This window comes from Callorhinus ursinus, unplaced genomic scaffold (genome assembly GCF_003265705.2).
Source record: "Callorhinus ursinus isolate GAN/ISIS: 27379988/994484 unplaced genomic scaffold, GSC_fseal_2.0 scaffold1, whole genome shotgun sequence".
NCBI classification, from domain to species: domain Eukaryota; kingdom Metazoa; phylum Chordata; class Mammalia; order Carnivora; family Otariidae; genus Callorhinus; species Callorhinus ursinus.
In genome coordinates, this window is record NW_027397063.1 from 141,763,545 (window position 1) to 141,784,218 (window position 20,674).

Genomic DNA, 20,674 nt, shown 5'->3' on the forward strand with positions numbered 1-20,674 from the left:
GGGGAGGAGTCTGGCAGACGCGGTGAGGGGCGTGGGGGGCTAAGCGGGGGCCCGTGGGTGTGCGGGTGGGGTACAGAGGGGTGTGCGCTGTGGGACCGGAGGGCCCAGGAGGGCTCGCACGGCTGCGGGAGCGAGGTTGGGCCCTGAGTAGGGATGTTCACCCAGGGAAGGCCAGAGGAGGAACTTGCGGGGCGGGGAGCGGTGGTCCCGTGAGGATGCCTTGGGGGAGATGCTGGGTGAGGGACGTCCGGGGGCGGGGACCGAGGAGTCTGGGACGACGGCGCGGAGAGCAGCGGTGTGTAGAGGTAGAGGCTGCTAAGGAGTGGTCCCTTACACACGGAGGCGGTCCGCCAAGGGGTCCCAGGCGCTGGTGTGAGGAAGAACCCGGGGGCGTGTGGGGCGGCAGAGGGGTTCCAGAGTGGGAAGAATCCTGGAGGGCCCAGGAGTGAGCGGGAGTCAAGAGGGGGCGTCTGTGGTCGGGGCTGGGGGCTCCGAGCGTGGGGTGCCGGCAGAACCCGCATCCGCATTGGGCCTGAGAGCCTGCGAGCCAGGCGGCGGGTCCTCGAGGACCAACCTCCTGGCACGTGGGGGTGTTGGCGTCGAGGGGGGCCCGGGCAATGGGCATTTCCGGGTGCTCTGCAATAAGAGGGGGTGGAGGAGCCGGTCGAGGGCTGAGGAAAGGAAGGGGCCTGTGGCGGGCCGAGCTGGGCAGGGACTGTGCTTCTGAAGAGCAGCCAGCCACTGTCAGGCCTGGAGCGGCGGCCAGAGCGCATGCATGACGGGAAAGTGCCCCTTCAGCCTCGGAGGGTCGGAGCCCTTTCGCGCCAGCGCCTTTGCGTTCCAACTTGGAAGCCACACAGACAGGGGGCGGGGCAGTGCCGCAGGAGGGCGGGTCCGAGGGCGGAGCGGAAGTACTCGCGCGCGCTCTCCACCGATCAGGCGGATTGGGGAGGGCCCGCGGAGCGTGACGTGATAGGCAAGAATGAGTGGGCGGACTGGGGCGTAGAGTCGTACCTCCCCGGCACGGGTTGCGCGCGCACTTCAGGCCTTGTAGGCACTTCAGGCCTTGTAGGCACTTCCAGCCCCGTAGCGACTTACAAGGGGTGACTCTGGTAGGTCCTTTCTCGTTCTTCCACGACTCCTGGAGCCCGGAGCTGGTTGCAGCCAGGTCGCGTGCTCACCGGGGGAACCAGCGAACCTCTCCAAAGTTTTAAAGTACACTGCGGGAAAAGCCCTCTGGCCAGGGACAGCCTGCAGACCTCACCGGTCTCTGCACCAGGTGGAGCCCAGTGAAGGCCCCGGTGTGGGAGACATCCCTGGTACCGGGCTCCTGTGGCTAGGCAGATGGGAAAGCACTTCAGGGGAGCTGCTCTAAAAGGTAGTTGGGCAAGCTCCACAGGCCCCAAATCCAAGACCTCAAGTGACATCCTGGCCCTGTGCGTTTGGGCGGGTCCTGGTGCCAGTTGCCTCGGTGTGTGCTCATGCATGAGTATCTGCTCTTCTCACGGCACCTTTGGGACCCCAGTGGATTGCCTGGGGTAGCCGAGACGTGAAGAATGAAGTGAAGTGCCCTTTTGGTTAGGAAGGCACGCCCTAGAGTATGTAGCCCAGGCTCTAGGACATGCCCTGCCTAACCGTCCCAAGTGCAGACCAGATTAGGGCCCCATGGCATCCAGGGCTACACTTGTCCCTACTTCTAATGCTCTTCACATTTGTTATGAGGGCATGGCTGGCCCAGGGCCTGGTGAATTTTAATGTTCTCTGAATTCAACTTTTTAAAAACTGCAGAATTCTAAGGGATCAGAGGGATCTTTCAGAGAAAGCTGTTTAGGGAGACATGTTTCTCCTATAGTTCTTAGTATATAACCACACAGAGCAGTATCCTTGCTGCCTGGTTGTTGTAGCATCCCATTAGTCAGGGCAAGGTGATGGGAGCATTTGGACTCACCCATCCACATGCTTGAGGCCTTGATATGTTTTGGGTGGGGGACTTCCAGAGGTTCTGCTCACTTAGTTGAGGCTGGGAAGGAGCTCGGAGCTCAGAACTCAGAGGTACACGGCCAAAGAACATGATTTCCCTACACAGAACCTCTCCTGTCTGGCCTTTCCTGGAAGAATGACTCCCCAGGACCCTCCAGTAACAATCCTTCACTGCCCTCAGCTTCCTCCTGAGATCACCTCTAAAAAGAAAAAAAAAAAACGGGTGCCTGGGTGGCTCGGTTGAGCGGCTGCCTTCAGCTCAGGTCGTGATCCCATGGTCCTGGGATCGAGCCCCACGTCAGGCTCCCTGCTCGGTGGAGAGCCGGCTTCTCCCTCTCCCTCTGTCTGCCGCTCTGCCTGCTTGTGCTCTCTATCTCTGTTAAATAAATGGATAAAAATGTATAACTTTGTAGCATTAAAAAACAAAAACAAAAAGCAATTACCTCACCCAAGCCTTTGTATCAAGCTCAGGTAAAAAAACAGCTTGCTATCTTTTAAGTCCTTCTTACCTTCCATATTTTGTTCATTTAAAGATTCAACTTATTATTTATTTCATAAATATCCATAGAAATCAAAGAGAAAAACCACCCACAGCCCTATCACCATCCTCAAATCAATCTATTTTTCTACATTTCTCCCTGTCCTTGCCAATGTGTTGACATAATCTTATGTAGCTATAAAAATATCATGGTTAAGGGGTACCTGGATGGTTCAGTCCTTTAAGCATCTGCCTTCGACTCAGGTCATGATCCCAGGGCCCTGGGATGGAGTCCTGCAATCTGCTCCCTGCTCAGTGGGGAGTCTGCTTCTCCCTCTCCCTCTGCCCCTCCCCTCTGCTCATGCTCTCTCTCTCTCTGTCAAATAAATAAAATCTTAATATATATCATGGTTAAAATTATAGGGTGAGTATTTTTCCATGTGGTGACATAATCATTTATAACTACCATAATAAATGATTGCATAATACCTCACTAAATGAGTCTTAGATAAGGTAGTATCTTGGTTTGACAGATGACGGAAAGATTCAAGAATTGCCACTGGTTCAATTGATTAGTCATGAGAAGAAAATACATTTATCTTAGTCTTTACAGCGTATCAGGATGGATCAAATAATTAAATACAAAAATACATAAATAAGTATAACAAAGCAAAGTAAATGCTTTTTAAATGTTGGATGGGAAAAGGCTAAGAGTGACAAAAATTACAAAGAAATACAGATATGACAAAGGATAAGATTGATACATTTGGCTACATTTGTTCTTTCAACAAACATTTATTGAGTGCCCACCATATGTGTTAGGTTCTGTTCTAGACAGGATCTCAGAGTTGTTTGAAATGAGGGTTAAGGAACTAGGCTGTCATACTCTCACTTGTCAGTTAAAGCTATGGACTGTCCCTGTGAGGGAGGGGGGCTTAAAGTCCCCAGGCACATTGGGCTCTTGGGGAATGGGAGCAAAACAGTTCCAGTGATCTGAGGACAGGTACCAGCCACTGGAGGCCAGAGCACATCAAGTCCCAGGGAGGGATGTCCAGAAACAGTAAAAGAGATTGAAGGGGTCTGAACAGAGCACCATAATGTGGTTTGAGTCACAATTCCCAAACCATTATCATGTAGTGTCCTTGTACCATGTGTGCTATTTAATGTTTTTCTTTAAATTAACTTAATTTTTATTTAAACAGAAAATTAGTGGACAACATTTTTTTAAGAGACAAATGGAGAATGTAGGAAGAATCACAACCCCAAAAAGGAAGCGCTGCAAAGAGTGGGGGGCGGGTAGAGATTGGGATATAAAGGGCAGGCGGACATGCCCCTAGAGCTGGCAAGCCTGGCCCCACGAGGCCAAGGACAGGAGCAGGTAGGAAGAGAGTATTGTCCGGGGCAGCCTGGCCTGGAGTCTCTGGGGTGGAGCTCCAGTGTGGGAGGGGACAGTCAGACCAGAGGTGGGGGATGGGGTGAGAATGCTCCTGGGGTATGGAAGAGGCTACCCTTGACAAATGGACACTGGGTATAGAATGGACAACTAGGGAGGAGGCAGCACAGAATGAGTGTCCCAGGTATAGGGAACAGCGGCATGATTTCAGGCTTAGAGGCCAGAGAGAGCAAGCTCAGGGAGAGGTCCACAGTGGTTGGAGTTGAAGGATCCAGTGATGAGCAGGGCTCACGTCAAGCAGAGCCTTGTAACTCAGCAAAGGTATCGGGGATTTCTTACTCTGGGGGCTGGGGGAATGACATATTCAGATATGTGTTTAGAAAGTTCCTACTGACTAGCAGATTGGGTCAGAGGCAGTGCAAGCAGCAGGGAAACCCATGGAAGATGTTGCATTAATCCGGGGAAGAGATGATGGCAATGCTCTCTGGACTTGCCATCCCCAGCCCTGCTCTCCATCTTTGAATCTCTGTCAGCTTTCTCCCCTCTCTGTGGGCATCTCAGTCTCGGGTTTTGTGTTTGTTACTTAGTTTCTATCTCAGTGCCGGGTTTTCTGGTCTTTCTCTGATTCTAGCTGCATGTTCCTCTGACTCAGGGCAGCAAGTCTTATTGGGAAAGGAATGGAAGTAGAATCTGGGCAGAGATTCCTGGGGGTCAGTCAAGTGGATACAAACCTGAGCCCACCCACAAGTCTCTCCCTTGGGGTCACCTAGAATGAGTTTCCTCCGGGTAGCAGTTCTCTTCTGCAGTGGACCAGGCCCAGGGTCTTATCAGCTCCAAAAAAGACCTGCCCTAGCTAGGCAGGACAGGCCACACCCACAGAGGTCATTTATTTATTCTCCAGGTAGGTATTTGGGTGCCTTCAGGGTGTCTGGCTTGGGCCAAACGCAGTAGACACAGTGCTGTCAAGGGGCTCATAGCCTAATGGAAGAGGCAGAGGAATAATCAGAGGGTGGCACAGAGTAGAACTGATTAATTCTCCTGGCAGTCCAGGAGTCCCCACAGAGGATATGATGCTAGCAAAATCATTTTTGGATCCCACATTGTCCCAGGTAAGAGACTTTTCCAGCCACAGAAAAGGCTCCCTCTGAGGAGCAGTAGGACATCATGATGGAGAAAGAGACTGGGGTTTTGAAAGCCAGGTTGAGTTTGGACTTTAACCTGTGGGTAATCTGGAGCAAGGAACAGGCACCATTTCAGAAACTTGTTCAGATCTGTGAGCTGAAGTGAAAAACAATTTGAACCAGGCTAAGCAACAGAGAGGACTCTATTGGCTCATGTAACCAAACCACAGTTACATGCCTGGGCTGCAGGAGTCTGGGAACAGCACTCCTGACTCAAGGCTGTGGAGCTCCCTAAGGGCAGGGTATGAATTTCCTATGACCTGGAGGATCAAGGTGTATTTAGGGAAGCCAGAGGGCTTCCTTATGCCCAAGACAGCCTATCCTGTCTTTCCCGTGCAGGTTGCTAAGGACGTCAATCCTAAGGGCTTCCCAAAAGCTCATCCTCCTGCCCTCAACACCCATGCTCCCACAACATCCTGATTCCTCCTTTCCAAGACCCCTCTCCCCCATCACACATGGATTCCTCCAACCAAATGCCTATGTCCACGGACACTTGGGGCATCCGGGCCATTTTTGCCCTCTGCCGTCATCCCCAGGGATGCTTTCCCTCTGTCCCCACTTGGGACGTGTGCAAAGCACCCTTCCCACCTACAGACGCTTCTCTGCCAAGAACAAGGCCCCCTGATGGGCCAGTGGTCCAGCAGGTATAGCCCGCCCCCTGGTGGCTCCCATGTTGGGAGGTCTTTTTCACGTGCCCAACTGGATATGGAACTTGGACTCTCCCTGCCAGCTCCCTGGGGTATACTGTGGGGCTTAAGGACAGGCTGCCCCCAAATGTGCCACTTTAGCAGACTGATTATTTTAAATAAGAGTTACCCTAGAGACAGTCTGTGCCAGAAGGACACTCAGACCCTCTGTCCCCCCGAAATCAGGAACTAAATCCCCCATGTGAAAGGTGCACTACCTGTAGCAGGCGGTGAAGAGATAGCCTTATCACCAGAGATGGGAAATTTAGAGCTCAGAAGCTGTCTAAAAACCCTCGTTATTTTTTACTAATTTACTACTCCAGCCCCAAGTCGAACCTCCCAAAGTTAAGTTTTCTTTGTCTTATCAATTCCTCACAAATGTATTATCTCTTTGTCTAAAAAGTAGAAAAAACTTCCTGCCTTGGTCATTTCTTTGAATCTCAATTTCATTATTGGGCCTCCATGCACACATAAGAAAACTTTGGGTTTTTTTTCTCCCATTAACCTGTCTCATGTCAACTTAATTCTTAGTGCAACTAGAGCAACTTTGGGCCAAGGGAAATTTCTTCCTTCTCTTCCATACCATAGCCACAGTGGGCCCAGTCCTGTCCCATACTTCACCTAGCTGTCGTGATTTGCACTCCTGGTCAGCTTTCCCCAGGGTATTAACAGAAAAGCCCTCAGGAATGTGAGGACCTGTGTGCTCATCCGGAGCGAGGGGGAGGGGGAGAGCAGGGGAACTAGAGCTCTGGGACCCACTTGACAGCCAGTCTTGGAATAGAAGATGAAGCAGCATTGGTGATGCTGACCACTGGTGATGGAGAATAGGGTAGTCAGCTGGGGTCCTGAACACAGAGAAGAGGACACCTGGTATAAAGTTGGTGGTCAGGAAGTGTTTGGGGGAATTTGAGAATAAGACAAATCCCAGTCTGAGACAGACTCTGGGGCTATGAGGCTGAGATGTTGCATGTTTAAAGATGTTGCATCTTCAAGGTACCCAGAAACCCAAGAAGCCTTCCTGGAGGAGGACGCCCTAGCTACTTTCCCTCTACTTCCAAAATCCCAGACCTGCCCTACCCAGAGAACTTGGGTAGAATAAGGGGACACAGCCCTGTGCTCACATCCTCCCTGGGAGCTCTGGGTGGAGAGGGGGCAACGCCCTGCCCTACAATCCTGTTACAAAGGAATAGCTGCTGGTGCGGAGTGGGTAAGACAGCTGTGTGTGCCCTCAGCCCACTGGCAGTACTGGCTTTCGTTCCTGAGGGGGCAGAGAGTCCTAGAGTCCCAGGTTGATTTGGTGCCTAGGATCCCACACTTTTAGTGCCCCCCCCCACCATGGATTGCCCCTTCAATGCCTCCCCTATGTCCCAAGGCACCAGGTGTCGCCTGCCCAGGCTAGTAGAGACTGCTCTTGCCTAGCTGATGGCATCTGGCTTCTCTTACCCAGATTCCCCAGGCACTGGGCTCTGGCCCAGCCACAGGTACCCCCTTTATTCCCTGACCTGTGTTTGCAGAGGCTGAATTGGAGCTGAGGTAGACAAACCCAGACATGCCCAAAGTCTGTGGCATGCGATATTTCATGGGCAGGTCTGGTCACAGACACACATCTTGGCACACACAGGTACAAGCTCATTTGTACTCAGGCTCATCTACGTGCTGGGACACAGGGCACACACACAGCAAGGTTGTCTCTGCCCAGGCTGGTTTCTTCCACGTTGGCATGTCTGTTTCTCTCTCTCTCTCTCTGCCTTGAATTCTGGTTCTCCATGTCCCAGCCCTGCCCAACATTACCCTGCCCCTTCAGTTCCCCTCGAGCCCTGCCTCCCACCCTCCTGATGTTTTTGGACGCGATCACAAGTAAGAACAAGGAAATGACCGCTAGCAATTTTTCTTTTTCACATAAACTTCCCCAGAGGCCTGGGTGGAGAGAGGCTGGGCTTTCTACTTTGGAACTGGGGGAAGAGGAGAATACAGGGAGGAAAAACCAGATGTCAGCACATCAGCCTGTCCTCTGACACACGCACCCCCGCCGCCGAGCCACACACACCTCCTTGCTTCCCCCTAGCACACGCTCAGGTGCACCTGCTGCACTTCGACCTTCTAGACTGCTGTCCCACGTGCCCCGGCTAGAGCCAATTCTTAGGGCTCAAGACCCAGGGAACCGCCAGTCCCGCTCTGCTGCCAAGGCGGCCACGGGAGGCACTCCCTGGGCTCCACACCCCAGTGCTGGTCTGGGGACCCTGTTTCCGCTGGAAGAGGCCACAGGCAAGTGCTTCCTCTCTCGGGGGCCTGCTTTTCCAGGCAAGGCCCTGCAGATAGAGGGTGGCCTGTGGTCCAGAAGGAATGAGTGCAGATCAGAAGCGGGTGCCCAGCCCCGTCTGAGCTTAGAGATGGGAAGGAGGAAATAAAATATCTGGACAGTTTGGAACCATTACGATTCTTTTTAAAATATTCAAAGCAAAATGTTTTTGAGAAGTGAGGATAAGAGCCAAGTGGATTTGGCCAGACCTAGAGAGTCCACATAGTTCCTTAACATTTATTATCTTTGTAAGTCCCTGACAGTTCTTGGCAGGGGGGAAGGTGGGTGGGTGTCACCCATCCTGATTGTTTACTGTATACCAAGCTCTGACTTGGTACCATGTGTGCCCGAGCAGGACAGGCTCCTTCGGTGGCAAAGAATGGAGACTCTCTTAGGGAAGGACAGGGTGAGAGTCCCAGAGCAGGGGGCTCTGCCCTAGCCAAAGCTTCACAGGAACCCAGCTTGGACTCAGGAGAAACCTACCACCTGGTAGGCCTGGGGGATGACTGGGTCCCACTGCTGAGCTCAGGAAACTGGACCATTCAGGATCGGAACCACTCCACACCAGTCCTCTTGTCATTTGTCATGAATGTGACTCAGCTGTATCTCCCATCCCTGCTTCTCTTTGGGTCTGATCACTTGTCTTCCTGCTACCAAGTTACTAACTTTCTTAAGCCCTAGTTTAAATTCTGGGGGGAGATAGAGAGTCTTTTTGGCTCAGTTCATTACCATTGTTCAAGTCACTAGGTTGTGTAAAATTTTACTCCAAAGCTCCATGACTTAAAAAAAAACACACACACACCAAAATATGTATATGCGTATGATCTGCAGTGTGGGCAGGACTTGGTAGAGATAGCTCACTTCTGCTTTACGTGGTGCTTCTTAAAGGCTGGCGTCTTGAAGGCTGGGGCTGGGGTCTTGAAGGCTGGGGCTGGGGTCATCTGAAGGCTCACCTTCTCATGTCACAGTTGATACTGGCTGGGACTTTTAGGCCATTGGCTAGAAAACCTGCTAATGATTGTATTACTCATGCCGTTTACTTATTGTACTCTGATGTTTTGAAATCTTGGAATCTTGCTGACTCTTATGGACTACCCCTCCCTGGGCTAGCTCATTCCTAGAGGTAGCAGACAACTCACCTGTGAGCGTATCTTCCCTATGGAAACCAGCTAATCCAGAGCCCGTCCCCCGCACCCACTCCTTTATGGAGCTTTCCCAGTCTAGGCCACTATTCCCTTCCTCTAATCACCCCAGGAACATGTACATCCCAGAGGCCACGGAGATTATTCAAACTAGCCAATCCTAACCCAGCCTCAGCTGTCTCATTTGTTCCTTTCCATGGAAACCACAATAAAGTCTCTTATCACAGCTTCCCTTTCTCTTGGTCTGCTCCCTGACCAAGCCTGGTGTTCCTTCATGAGGGCCCCCATGACATGGTGTGCCCCCTTCTCTTGGGAACTGTGAGTATAACAGACTGTCTTTTTCTTTTTTTTTTTTTTAAAGATTTATTTATTTATTTGAGAGAGCGAGAATGAGAGAGAGAGCACATGAGAGGGGGGAGGGCCAGAGGGAGAAGCAGGCTCCTCGCTGAGCAGGGAGCCTGATGCGGGACTCGATCCCGGGACTCCAGGATCATGACCTGAGCCGAAGGCAGTCGCTTAACCAACTGAGCCACCCAGGCGCCCCTTTTCTTTTTAAAAAAAATTTTTTTTATTTATTTGAGAGAGAGACAGACAGACAGAAATAGTGACAGAGAGCATGAGCAGGGGGTTAGTGGCAGAAGGAGAGGGAGAAGCAGTCTCCCCGCTGAGCAGGGAGCCCGACATGGGGCTTGATCCCAGGACCCTGGGATCAGGACCTGAGCTGAAGGCAGATGCTTAACGACTGAGCCACCCAGGTGCCCCCAGACTGTCTTTTCAATGGCAATCACCTCCTGATCTGTTGGCCTCACCACATGTGAATAGTAATAAAACCCATGTTTTATTTTTTTCTTATTTTTAAATGTAAATTCAATTAGCCAACAAATAGTACATCATTAGTTTCAGATGTAGCGTTCAACAATTTTAAAACCCATGTTTTAAAACAGTGGTCTTTGGGTGCCTGGGTGGCTCAGTTCGTTATGTGGCCAACTCTTGATTTCGGCTCAGGGCATTATTTCAGGGTTCTGGGATGGAGCCCTTCATCGGGCTCTGCACTCAGTGGGGAGTCTGCTTATCCCTCTGCCCCACCCCCCCGACTCATGCACTCTCTCTCTCTTTCTCAAATAAAATCTTTACTTCTTTTTTTTTTTAAGAGAGTGTGTGTGTGATCATATGTGATGCATACCTTCCCCGGATCTGTACTTGAGGGCTGACCTCATTGTTGGTGAGGAATGGCTAAAGGGTGGCTATTTGCAAGGTGGGGGGTGGGGTGGGGGTGAGGGGAGGGGAAGGATGCAGCTGGAATGGACAGACGGAGGAGAGTTCACATGCCCAGCCATGGTGCCTCATGTGTCAGGGGGAGGAGGAAGGCAGGCTGTGGACCAGGGACCTGGGCTTGAGCATGCTCCCCCACGGAACTTAAGGAATCTGATCATTTAAATTTTAACCTGGTCTTCCAGGCTTAGGTTTCTTTGCAGTTTCCTGGATTGGATTGGATGGAGTGAAGCATGCATAATCTGGGCTTCCATTTGTCCTCTTGGCCCACGAATGTCAGAAGTGGGCCTTCCCTTGTCCAGTTGACTGTTGAGGGGTGGTGGTACTTCCTGAGGTGTAGAAGATTGCTTGGGGGAGAGCCCAAGGTGGCTACAGTTGTGTCAAGCACTGTCGAGGGACTTTGCCTTCACCAGTCCTCACTTGTGAGATGGAAATTAATAATGACTTGTTTCAGAGAGAACATGGGATCAGAGAGGTCAAGAGCCTTGCCTAGTCACACAGCCAAAGAGCAGGGCAGAGATGGGAGTGGTACCCTCACGTCTGGGCTCCTTTCTGTCCGGGAAGCAGCTGCTCGAGATTACAGGGCAAGTCAGAGTTTCCAGATCTTGACTCTGTGCTTTAAGTGGGATGGCTCAGAAGATGAGTGCACTTGATTTGTTTGAGGAAGAAACGACATTGACAGAAATCTAGAAAGGGATTCTGGGATAAACATAATCATTAGTAAAGCCTCCTCAATCTGAGTGGAGAAACATTCATCTGGGGCAAGTAGCACATAATCAGGGACTGAAATGGGCACTTTTCCCTACATTCTGGGTAATGAGGCCTGAGACCCAGAATCTACTAGATGGGTGTGGTTCACTAGATCATGGAGACATGACCTCAGGAAGCCCAACTCACAACTGCGGACTGCATATCTGTGGATTATTCCAAGAGAGATAAAAGGAGATGGAGAGAAATGGCAAGAGAGTAAGACAGAGCCCTAAAACTCCGTCCTATCATGCCTCTCCTTTGTAGATGCTGTTTCCTCTGCCAAGAATGTTGTTCCCTGCTCTGTGCCTTGAGTAACTCTTCCCTGCCTCCCAAGGCCCAGATATTAGGGAGGCTCCTTTTCTGAGTTTAGTACTCCTGGTCTGTGCTCCCTTGGCCTTTGGACTGATTAATCTGGAAAGAGCAATAGCAGGATGAGAAGGGAGAGGTGACATAAATATCCCCTAAATCAGTCTGCAAACTGATTTAACACATCCTGGCTCTGGCAGATTCAGCTGTGCCCTCAGATGAGACCACTCCATGTGCTGCCCGGGTCCCCTGCCTCTCACTTGGTTTTTCCTTCCTACTTGGAAAAGCTGCATGTGCCAAGAACGTTTCCCCTTCCAATACTGAAACACATTTTTCTTCTTTCAAAACTTCATTCAACTTGAAAGACTCTTTTTCCCCTTATTATACAGTTATACAAACATATTTCCTTCAACAGTGAGGTCCTGATGGATGACTAGATGCCCCTCTAGTGCTATGGATGGCTAAGACCAGAAACCAAGAAGCAAGACTGCTTGCACCTCTCCAGAGGCAGCTAATGAAATGCAGGACTTCCACGGGCAAGACTATCTGGATCACACCACTTTTCTTCATTTTTGAGAATGGAGGCTGCATCCCGATTTAAACCGCTTTATTACCCAACTGGTTATTTATATAAGGACCATTTCTGCAGCTTTCTTGTTGGTGCTAAGTTGGTTTCAAAGTTCCAGAGGCAGAGGCACCTGGGTGGCTCAGTCGGTTGGGCAAATTCTTGGTTTCGGCTCAGGGTCCTGAGATCAAACGCTGCATCGGGCTCTGCACTGAGCATGAAGTCTGCTTAAGATTCGCTCTCTTCCTCTCCCTCTGCCCCTCTCCCCAGCTCTTTCTCGCTCTCCTTAAAAAAAAAAAAAAGAAAAAGTTCAGGTGCAGCAAAGCATTCACGAACTTTAGCAATGATTGTTATCAGCAAGACCTCACTCAAAATCAACTCAAGAAAATAGCTCCAAACCAGAGATTGCGAACAGGGGTCCATGCTGGCGGCAAACATGGTTGGTTATTGTTCTTACTGTTCTTGCTTGTTTTCGCTTGTACTGTGAAGACTCTCACAATGGATTTTTATTTATTTATTTATTTTTAAAAGATTTTATTTATTTATTTATTTATTTATTTGACAGCAAGAGAGAGAGCACAAGCAGGGGGAGCAGGAGAGGGAGAAGCAGACCCCCTCACTGAGCAGGGAGCCCGATGCAGGGCTCGATCCCAGGACCCTGGGATCATGACCTGAGCTGAAGGCAGACGCTTAACCATCTGAGCCACCCAGGCACTCTCACAATGGATTTTTTAAAAATAATTATAGGCTTAAAGAAACATCGCAAGAATAAAGAATTCCCATATCCCCTTCAACTAGATTCCCCAAATGTTCACTTTTTATCCCCCGGTATTATTATCATTTGAACCACATGAGAGTAAGTTGCAGATTTACCCCTAAATGCTTCAGGGAATATTTCCTAAAAAACAAGAATAGTCTCGTACATACCCATGTACAATTACCAAAACAGAAAATCAACATTGAGACAGTATTATTATCTCATCTATAGACCTTCCTAACCTCTCACCAACTAAGCCATTCCTGTCTTTTGTAGCAAAAGAGAAAATTTATCTTTTTTTGGTCCAGGAGCCAATCTAGGATCATGTTGTCATGTTTCTATTATTTCCTTAATCTGGAACAGTTCCTTGGTGTTTCTTTGTCTTTCATGCTCTTGCCAGTTTTGAAGAGTACAGGCCGGTTCCTTTGTAGAAAAAACCCTTAATAGGAGTTTGCCTCTTGTTTTCTGATGATTAGATGCAGGGTATGCATTTCTGGCAGGAATGCTCCAGAAGTGTTGTATCCCTAACAGTGTGTCGTGTGACGAGGCCCATCATATTGCTTTGTGGTATTAGTGGTAACATTCACTTTGATCACTTGGTTAGGACAGCATCTCTGAGGGTTTGTCCACTGTAAATTTTGTCCCTGTGTATTTTGCGGGGGGGTGGAGGGGTACTTTAAGACAATGTAAATATCCTTATTCTCACCAAACATTTAGCTTCCGGTTTTAGCATCTGTTAATTCTTGCCTGAATCAGGTGCTATCAGATCTTCCCAGTTTGGGAAAAGTGGCAATTTGTTTAAGTTAGCTTTTGTGTGTGTTTGGCATCTCCCCATTATTCTTTGAGCCCTTCTTCAATTTCTGGTACAAAATGTTCCAGGCTTATCTTGTCCTTTCCCTGCCCTAGTCCTGGAATCAGTCATTTGTCTAAGGAGCCTTGATTCTGTTCAGTGGAGAATGATATTTACAAAACAGGATCTGGGTTCTAGGTGTTACTGATTCTAGGCTCACTCAGTGGACGCAGCTATATAAATGTATCTATCTTCCTCTGTATCAATTTCTCTGTCTATATCAATCAAACTCAAAATCAGTCATCCATCCATATTCAATCTAGTAAAACCATGAGCTTATAGATAGTAACTTATACTATCTAACATCACACAATTATGACCCCCTCTTCCCATATTTGTAACTCCCTTCTTGGACAGTAAGAACTTTGACTCCTGCAATCCATGGTACCTTTGTATATTCAATCCTAGAAAACCCAGAAAGTATGGGTTAGCTTCAGAATCCTAACCCATTCCACTGCAAAAGATACCCCACCAAATTAGAGTTCAATATTTGTTTCAAGTTCTCTTTGTCTTTTGTCAAGATACTTTCTTCAAATGTTACCTGGGTTAGCTCTTCCATCCCCAAATTAAATTTCAGTTTATAGAGATCTCTCTCTCTCTCTCTCTTTTTATTTTTTTTTAGCTGCATGGCATAGGAGTATCTTAAGGGTACATGTCTGGCTAACTGGGTAAAAAGGTAAACATACATGTAGTTTTGTTAGGAATTGCCCATTTCCTCCCAGGAGGGTTGTATCAATATGCATTTCCACCAGCAATGGATGAAAGCATCTCTTTCCCCACAGCCACAATACAATGTGTTGTCATATTGTAAATTTTTGCCAATCTGCTAGAAGAGAAATGGTATCACAGCACAGTTTAAATTTGTATTTCTCTTATAATGTGAATTGAACATATTTTCACATGTTTAAGGCCTATTTAAATCTCTCTCTCTCTCTCTATATATATATATATACTTTAGTGAACTGTCTATTCATGTCTTTTGCCCATTTTCCCATATTTAAAAAAAAAACTCACCTCCTCCATGTTTTTGAGCTCTTTTTATATTAAGGATATTGGCCCTTTATCTGCAACATAGATTGCAAATATTTTCTCCCACTTTATCATTTGACTTTGTTTATGGTGTTTTTTGCCAAGAGGAAATTTTTTAGTTTTATGTGGTCAAATTTATCAATCTGTTCTTTATTGCCACCAGATTTTGAGGCATAGTTAGAAAGCCTTTCCTGACACCTAGATTATGCAGGGATCCATCCATATTTTCTTCTGGTACTTGTGTGGTTTCATTTTATACAGTTAGATCTCTGATCCATTTGGAGTTTATTCTCTTGTAGGGTGTGAGATAAGGATCTAGTTTTTTCTTTGTTCCATGGCTACCCTGTTGTCCCAGCACCATTTATTTAAAAAGTCAGTCTTTGCCCTAGTGATTCAAGATCCCACCTTTATTGTAGATAAATTTTCCATATGTACTTAGCTTGATTTCTGGGCTTTTTATTCTGTTCTGCTGGACTGTCTATCCATGCACCAATATCACACTGTTTTAATTATAGAGGCTCTAGAGTATGTTTTAATGTCTCATGGGACTAGTCCTTGGCCCCTTGTTAAAGCTTTTTTTTTTTTCTCAGTATTTTTCTAGATATTCTTGCACATTTATTTTTTCATATAAACTTTAGTATCAACTTCTCAAGCACCATTAAAAAATAATTTGTCCTGAAAATGTTCCTAAAATTTTGAATTAATTCATAACATTTATTTATTTATTTTTAAAGATTTATTTATTTATTTGAGAGAGAGAGAGCATGGAGGGGCAGAGGGAGAGGGAGAGAGAGACTCTGAAGGTGGCTCCATGCCCAGCGCAGAGCCCGATGTGGGGCTTGATCTCACAACCTTGAGATCATGACCTTAGCCGAAATCAAGAGCTGCACGCTTAACTGACTGAACCATCCAGGCGCCCAGTTCCTAACATTTAAAATGGAGAGAAAATATGGATTTCTGGTTTCTCTTGAAAATTGGGATGGTGTATCAACATGGGCCTTTTCTTTCCACATGACCCAAAAGTGTAGAGCAGAGTAGTAGCCTTCACAAAGGCCCCTGGTGTCCAGGACTACAGGTGCCCACCACTCCCTCTCACCCCTGACCTCTCACTCCTGACCGTCACACATAGAAGTTCCTCCCGTGGCATGTGCGTTGGTGACACAAGCTTTAAATAACCAAGAAAGTTATATACCATGTCCACCCTTTGTATTCCATTTCTCTGTGTCACAATAAAAGGTTATTAAAGGGATTTGTGCCAGTTTTGTTCACTGCTGTATTTCCAAGGCCTAACAAGAGAGCTCTGGGCATAGTTTGCACTTGGTAAATATTTGTTCAATGATGGGAAACAAGAAGCGACCAAAACGTGTTCTCTCTTCAGAAGACCACTAAAAACAAGTCCGATAGAACCGGCACATTATGGGTGGGAGTAAGTTGGTACAACCCTTACAGAGGGCATTTTGGCAATATTTCTCAAAATTACAAATGCACAGGTAAGTTGTACTCACTCTTCTACTTCTAAAGCATTTGTCCGAACATATATGTGCACACAGGCAAAATGATGATGTCCAGGGTTATGTATTGTAGTAATAACAAAAGATGGGAAAGAAATGAAATTTTCTTCAAATGGCGCCTGGTTGCCTAACTTATGGCTTCTCTATATATTAAAACAATGCAATAGTATGCAGGTGATAAAAGAATAAGAATGCTTTCTCTGAACTGAGAGGGAAGAACACAAGGCGCAGAATAGTAGATATAGCAGGTTGCTTTTTGTGCATAAAAGGAAAAGAACAAAGATCCGCATTTATATTTGTTTGTAGGTACATAAGGAAACTCTGGATGCGCTCATAAGGAACAAATCAAACGGTTAGTCAGGGGGTGGAGAAAGTATGGGGAAGAAACTGACAAATGGGGACAGGGTGGGAGGGAAACCTCTCTCTCTCTCTATCTCTCTCCATGACTCTGAAGAGTAGGTTTTTTTTTTTTTTAAAGATTTTATTTATTTATTTTGACAGAGAGAGAGCGACAGCGAGAAAGGGAACACAAGCAGGGGGAGTGGGAGAGGGATGAGCAGGGAGCCCGATGCGGGGCTCGACCCCAGGACCCTGGGATCATGACCTGAGCCGAAGGCAGATGCTTAATGACTGGGCCACCCAGGCACCCCTGAAGAGTAGGTTTTAAACCAAATACTTACATATGCATACATAAGGCATGCATACATATACACATGTGTATAAAAACAGCTATTAAACTGAAAAGATAGTAGAGGAAGCCATCAGACCCTGGAGACCACAACTATTCAGCCAGGACCCTCTGTAGGGACAGCCATGTGATGGGGTCACTTTCTGGCATTTCATCCAGTCCTGCTCAAAGATGATATATTGCACATGTTAATTCTATTTTGACAGAAAAGGCAATGAAATATGTTTCTGCTCTTACTATCTTGCATTCAGAAACGCCCAGAGAGCACTTTACAAATTGACAGTCAATAAACCACTTCACCCAGTGGAGAAATAGAGCAAACTCCAAGATGGAATGCTGGTAACCATGCTGCAGAGGATGCCCCTCCCTGCTCATGCTCCATGATAAAAAAGTGAAATATTACAGCCAGTGAAATTGGGAATTTAGCAAAGAAAGAATTTATGGAGTAACTATAGTTCTAGAATGATAGTAAGCTATATCTTCTAAAATATTAAAATGTAAATTCAGGAAATCTGCAGAGAATAACACATATCTTATACATTATATAGGGTTTGGCACATGGCATATGATCCATGTGAAGTGAATTTTAAAAAAGGAAATGCATTAAGCTGAGTGCTGTTACTCAAATAAATTAAATAGATGAATCGGTATCTGTCATAGCATTTATCCAAATATTTTCAGCTGGGGAGCCCAGAGAATAATTAGAACTAATACTGTGGCAGATAATATTTTGGATGTACATACATCTCCATAATTTGCCTTTTGCCCTTTTTTGGTTTAGGGTTTAATTTGTTTTCTGGGAGTGCCAGTTTCTTTGGAGTTATTAGCTTCTTTTAAAAATAATTCTCAAGTAGCAAGTCTGTTTTGCCACCTTGCAGGCCTCTAATAACCAACAAATTCTAACATTCTCGGGTCGGCAAACTACTGGTGTTTTAATTCAGTATGCTACAGCTCAAGGTCCTATATTCAAAGTAGAAGAATATTAATTTTCAAAAAACTTTAGCATAAACCAACTGCAAATAATGATACTTGTGTGCAACGAAAAGAGTCTCTAGCTGATAGGCTCAGAGTATGCAGTTAAGCATTTATACATATGTACCTACACACAGACATGGAAAACAATCTCCATGAAATAAGCAAGAATGTAAAGAGCTTAGAATCAAAGTATGCCTTCGGCTCATCCTGGGATCGATCCCCGCATCCGGCTCCCTGCTCTGCTGGGAGCCTGCTTCTCCCTCTCCCACTCCCCGTGCTTGTGTTCCCTCTCTCGCTGTGTCTCTCTCTGTCAAATAAATAAAATCTTAAAAAAAAAAAAGATATCTGGTTGGTGACTCTGTATCTCAGTAATAATGGAATCACCAGGTGCCTTTCTTAAAAAAAAAAACCAAAAACAAACAAAAAAACAAACAACAAAGTATGCCTCTGTTACTTGTCTAGGATCTGTTTCAAATGATTTTTCTAGCCACTGCAATGACACTGCAGAGCAAATGTTGCCAAGAGGTACCCATTGACTTAGTAACATTTCACCCATTGTTACAAAAAGATTAAGAGCAAATCTCCGAGGTCCTCCCTGACCACCATAAAGTTTCGGAGGAGGAGTGGGGAAAATAGTTACAAAACGTAGAGAAGGGCCCCATTTCGGGAAGGATTATGTTCCCCACGCCATTCGCTCACTTTCTCTGTTGTCCTGCAACTTGCAATGAGCGCCCGTTTTATAAAGCTGCTTTTATAAGTTTATGGTTGAAGTAATTCTGTTGGTGTTGTTCTTTTAAAAGCTGCTTGCTTTCTTTTTCCATGATTCCCACTGACTGCATAACTTCATTTCTTTGCTCGTGTGGCCCCTCGGCCCGTCTTCACTGACGTTTTGGGAAGTTAAATGCTCTGTTCCCATAAACACCAAAAAAATCCACAGGCGTTTTAAGCAGTTGTTAGAAAGGCAGCCCTAACTTGTCCTGACCAGCAGGGGACAGCCGGGAGCCAGATTATTTGATTTCCACCCAAAATTATTCATACCCTTGAAGATGAGGTGCTGCCTTCACCTCAGGCCTTCCCTTGAAGCTTCAGAAGGGACTGAGGGCTACTCTCCTTCCAGCCACCTGCTAGCAGAGGTCCTGGCTCTGCTTCTCCTGCCTCACTTCACACCCGTGCCTCTTGGCTCCTGCTGTCTGGACACTGGGCTCTTCTGTTTCTTGAATAATCTAGGCTTCCGCATTTTTGCACATGCTGTTCCCTCTGCCTGGGATGCTTTTCCCTCCTTCTTCACCTGGTTATTTCTCCTTCTCAATCATGTCTTCCTTAGGGAAGACATCTATGCTACCAGAACAGGAAAACCCTTTCATCTCATGCCCTCCTAACACCCTTTTTTGGTATGATTATCTGTGTGATCGTCTATGTAATTATTGTCAGTAACTGTAGGTACACAGCCTTGTTGTAGTTTGCTGAGGGGTGGGGTGTTAGCCTTGGGAGGCCCTGAGCCCTCCCTGTGAGGACCCACTTCCACGCCCAAACTCACAAGAAACTTCTGGGCTGATGCTGTATGTTTTACAGCAAGATCTGTGACTACCAGTAGTTTCTTCAGTGACCATGAAAGTTGGGGGCAGGGGTTGAGGCTAGATGCAACTGTTTCCCTTTTCTGTTCAACTTTTGTTGTCCCGGAAATTAAGATTTGTCCCTTGTTCCCTTTTACTTAGTTTTCTCTGTATTGCTCTCTAATTCATCCGCAAACTTAGCTCAGGCTGTGTATATCTCCCTTCCTTATGACCAGACATGTTAGGTGTCCTTCAGCACTGGTTTCTTGATGAAGCAGCATCTCCCAGAACCTTCTGACTGGCCCTCCACATGGCTGGGCTTACTCTCTCGCCCACTGCTGGTGGCAAGGCAGAATGGCACAACCACAATGGAAGAGAGTTTGGTAGTTTCCTATAAAACCAAACACACCCTTACCATACCATCCTGTAGCTGCACTCCTTCATATTTACTCAGATGAGTCGAACACTTACGTCCACACAAAAACCTGCACACAGATATCTGAGCAGCTCTCTTCATAACCGCTAAACCTTGGAAGCAACCAAGATGGCCTTCAGTAGGTAAATGGATATATAAACAGAGCTATATCCAGACAATGAAATATTATTCAGTGCTGAAAACAAATGAGCTGCCGAGCCATGAAAAGACATGGAGGAAATGTAAATGCATTTTACTTAGTGAAAGAAGCCAGTCTGAAAAGGCTATATACTGTATGAATCCAACTATGTGACCTTCTGGAAAAGGCAAAACTATTAGACTTTCAGAAAAAAAAGCAGGAGGAAATATTCACAACCTCAAGTCCAGTGAAAAGTCCTTAGACATGACACCAAAAACATGATCCTTAAAGGAAATAATCAATAAATCGGTAAATGAAAAGACAAGTTACAGACTGGGAGAAAATATTTCCAAACCATATATCTAACAAAGGACTAGTACCTAGAATGTATAAAGAGCTGTCCACCCTATGTTTATTGCAGCATTATTTACAATAGCCAAGATATATATATATATATGTATATATATGGGGCAAAAGGCTTGGAAAGAGGTTTTTTTTTTAAGATTTTATTTATTTATTTGACAGAGAGATAGAGAGAGAGCACAAGTAGGCAGAGTGGCAGACAGAGGGAGAGGGAGAAGCAGGCTCGCCGCCGAGCAGGGAGCCCGACGCAGGGCTTGATCCCAGGACCCTGGGATCATGACCTGAGCCGAAGGCAGACGCCCAACCAACTGAGCCACCCAGGTGCCCCTTGGAAAGAGGTTT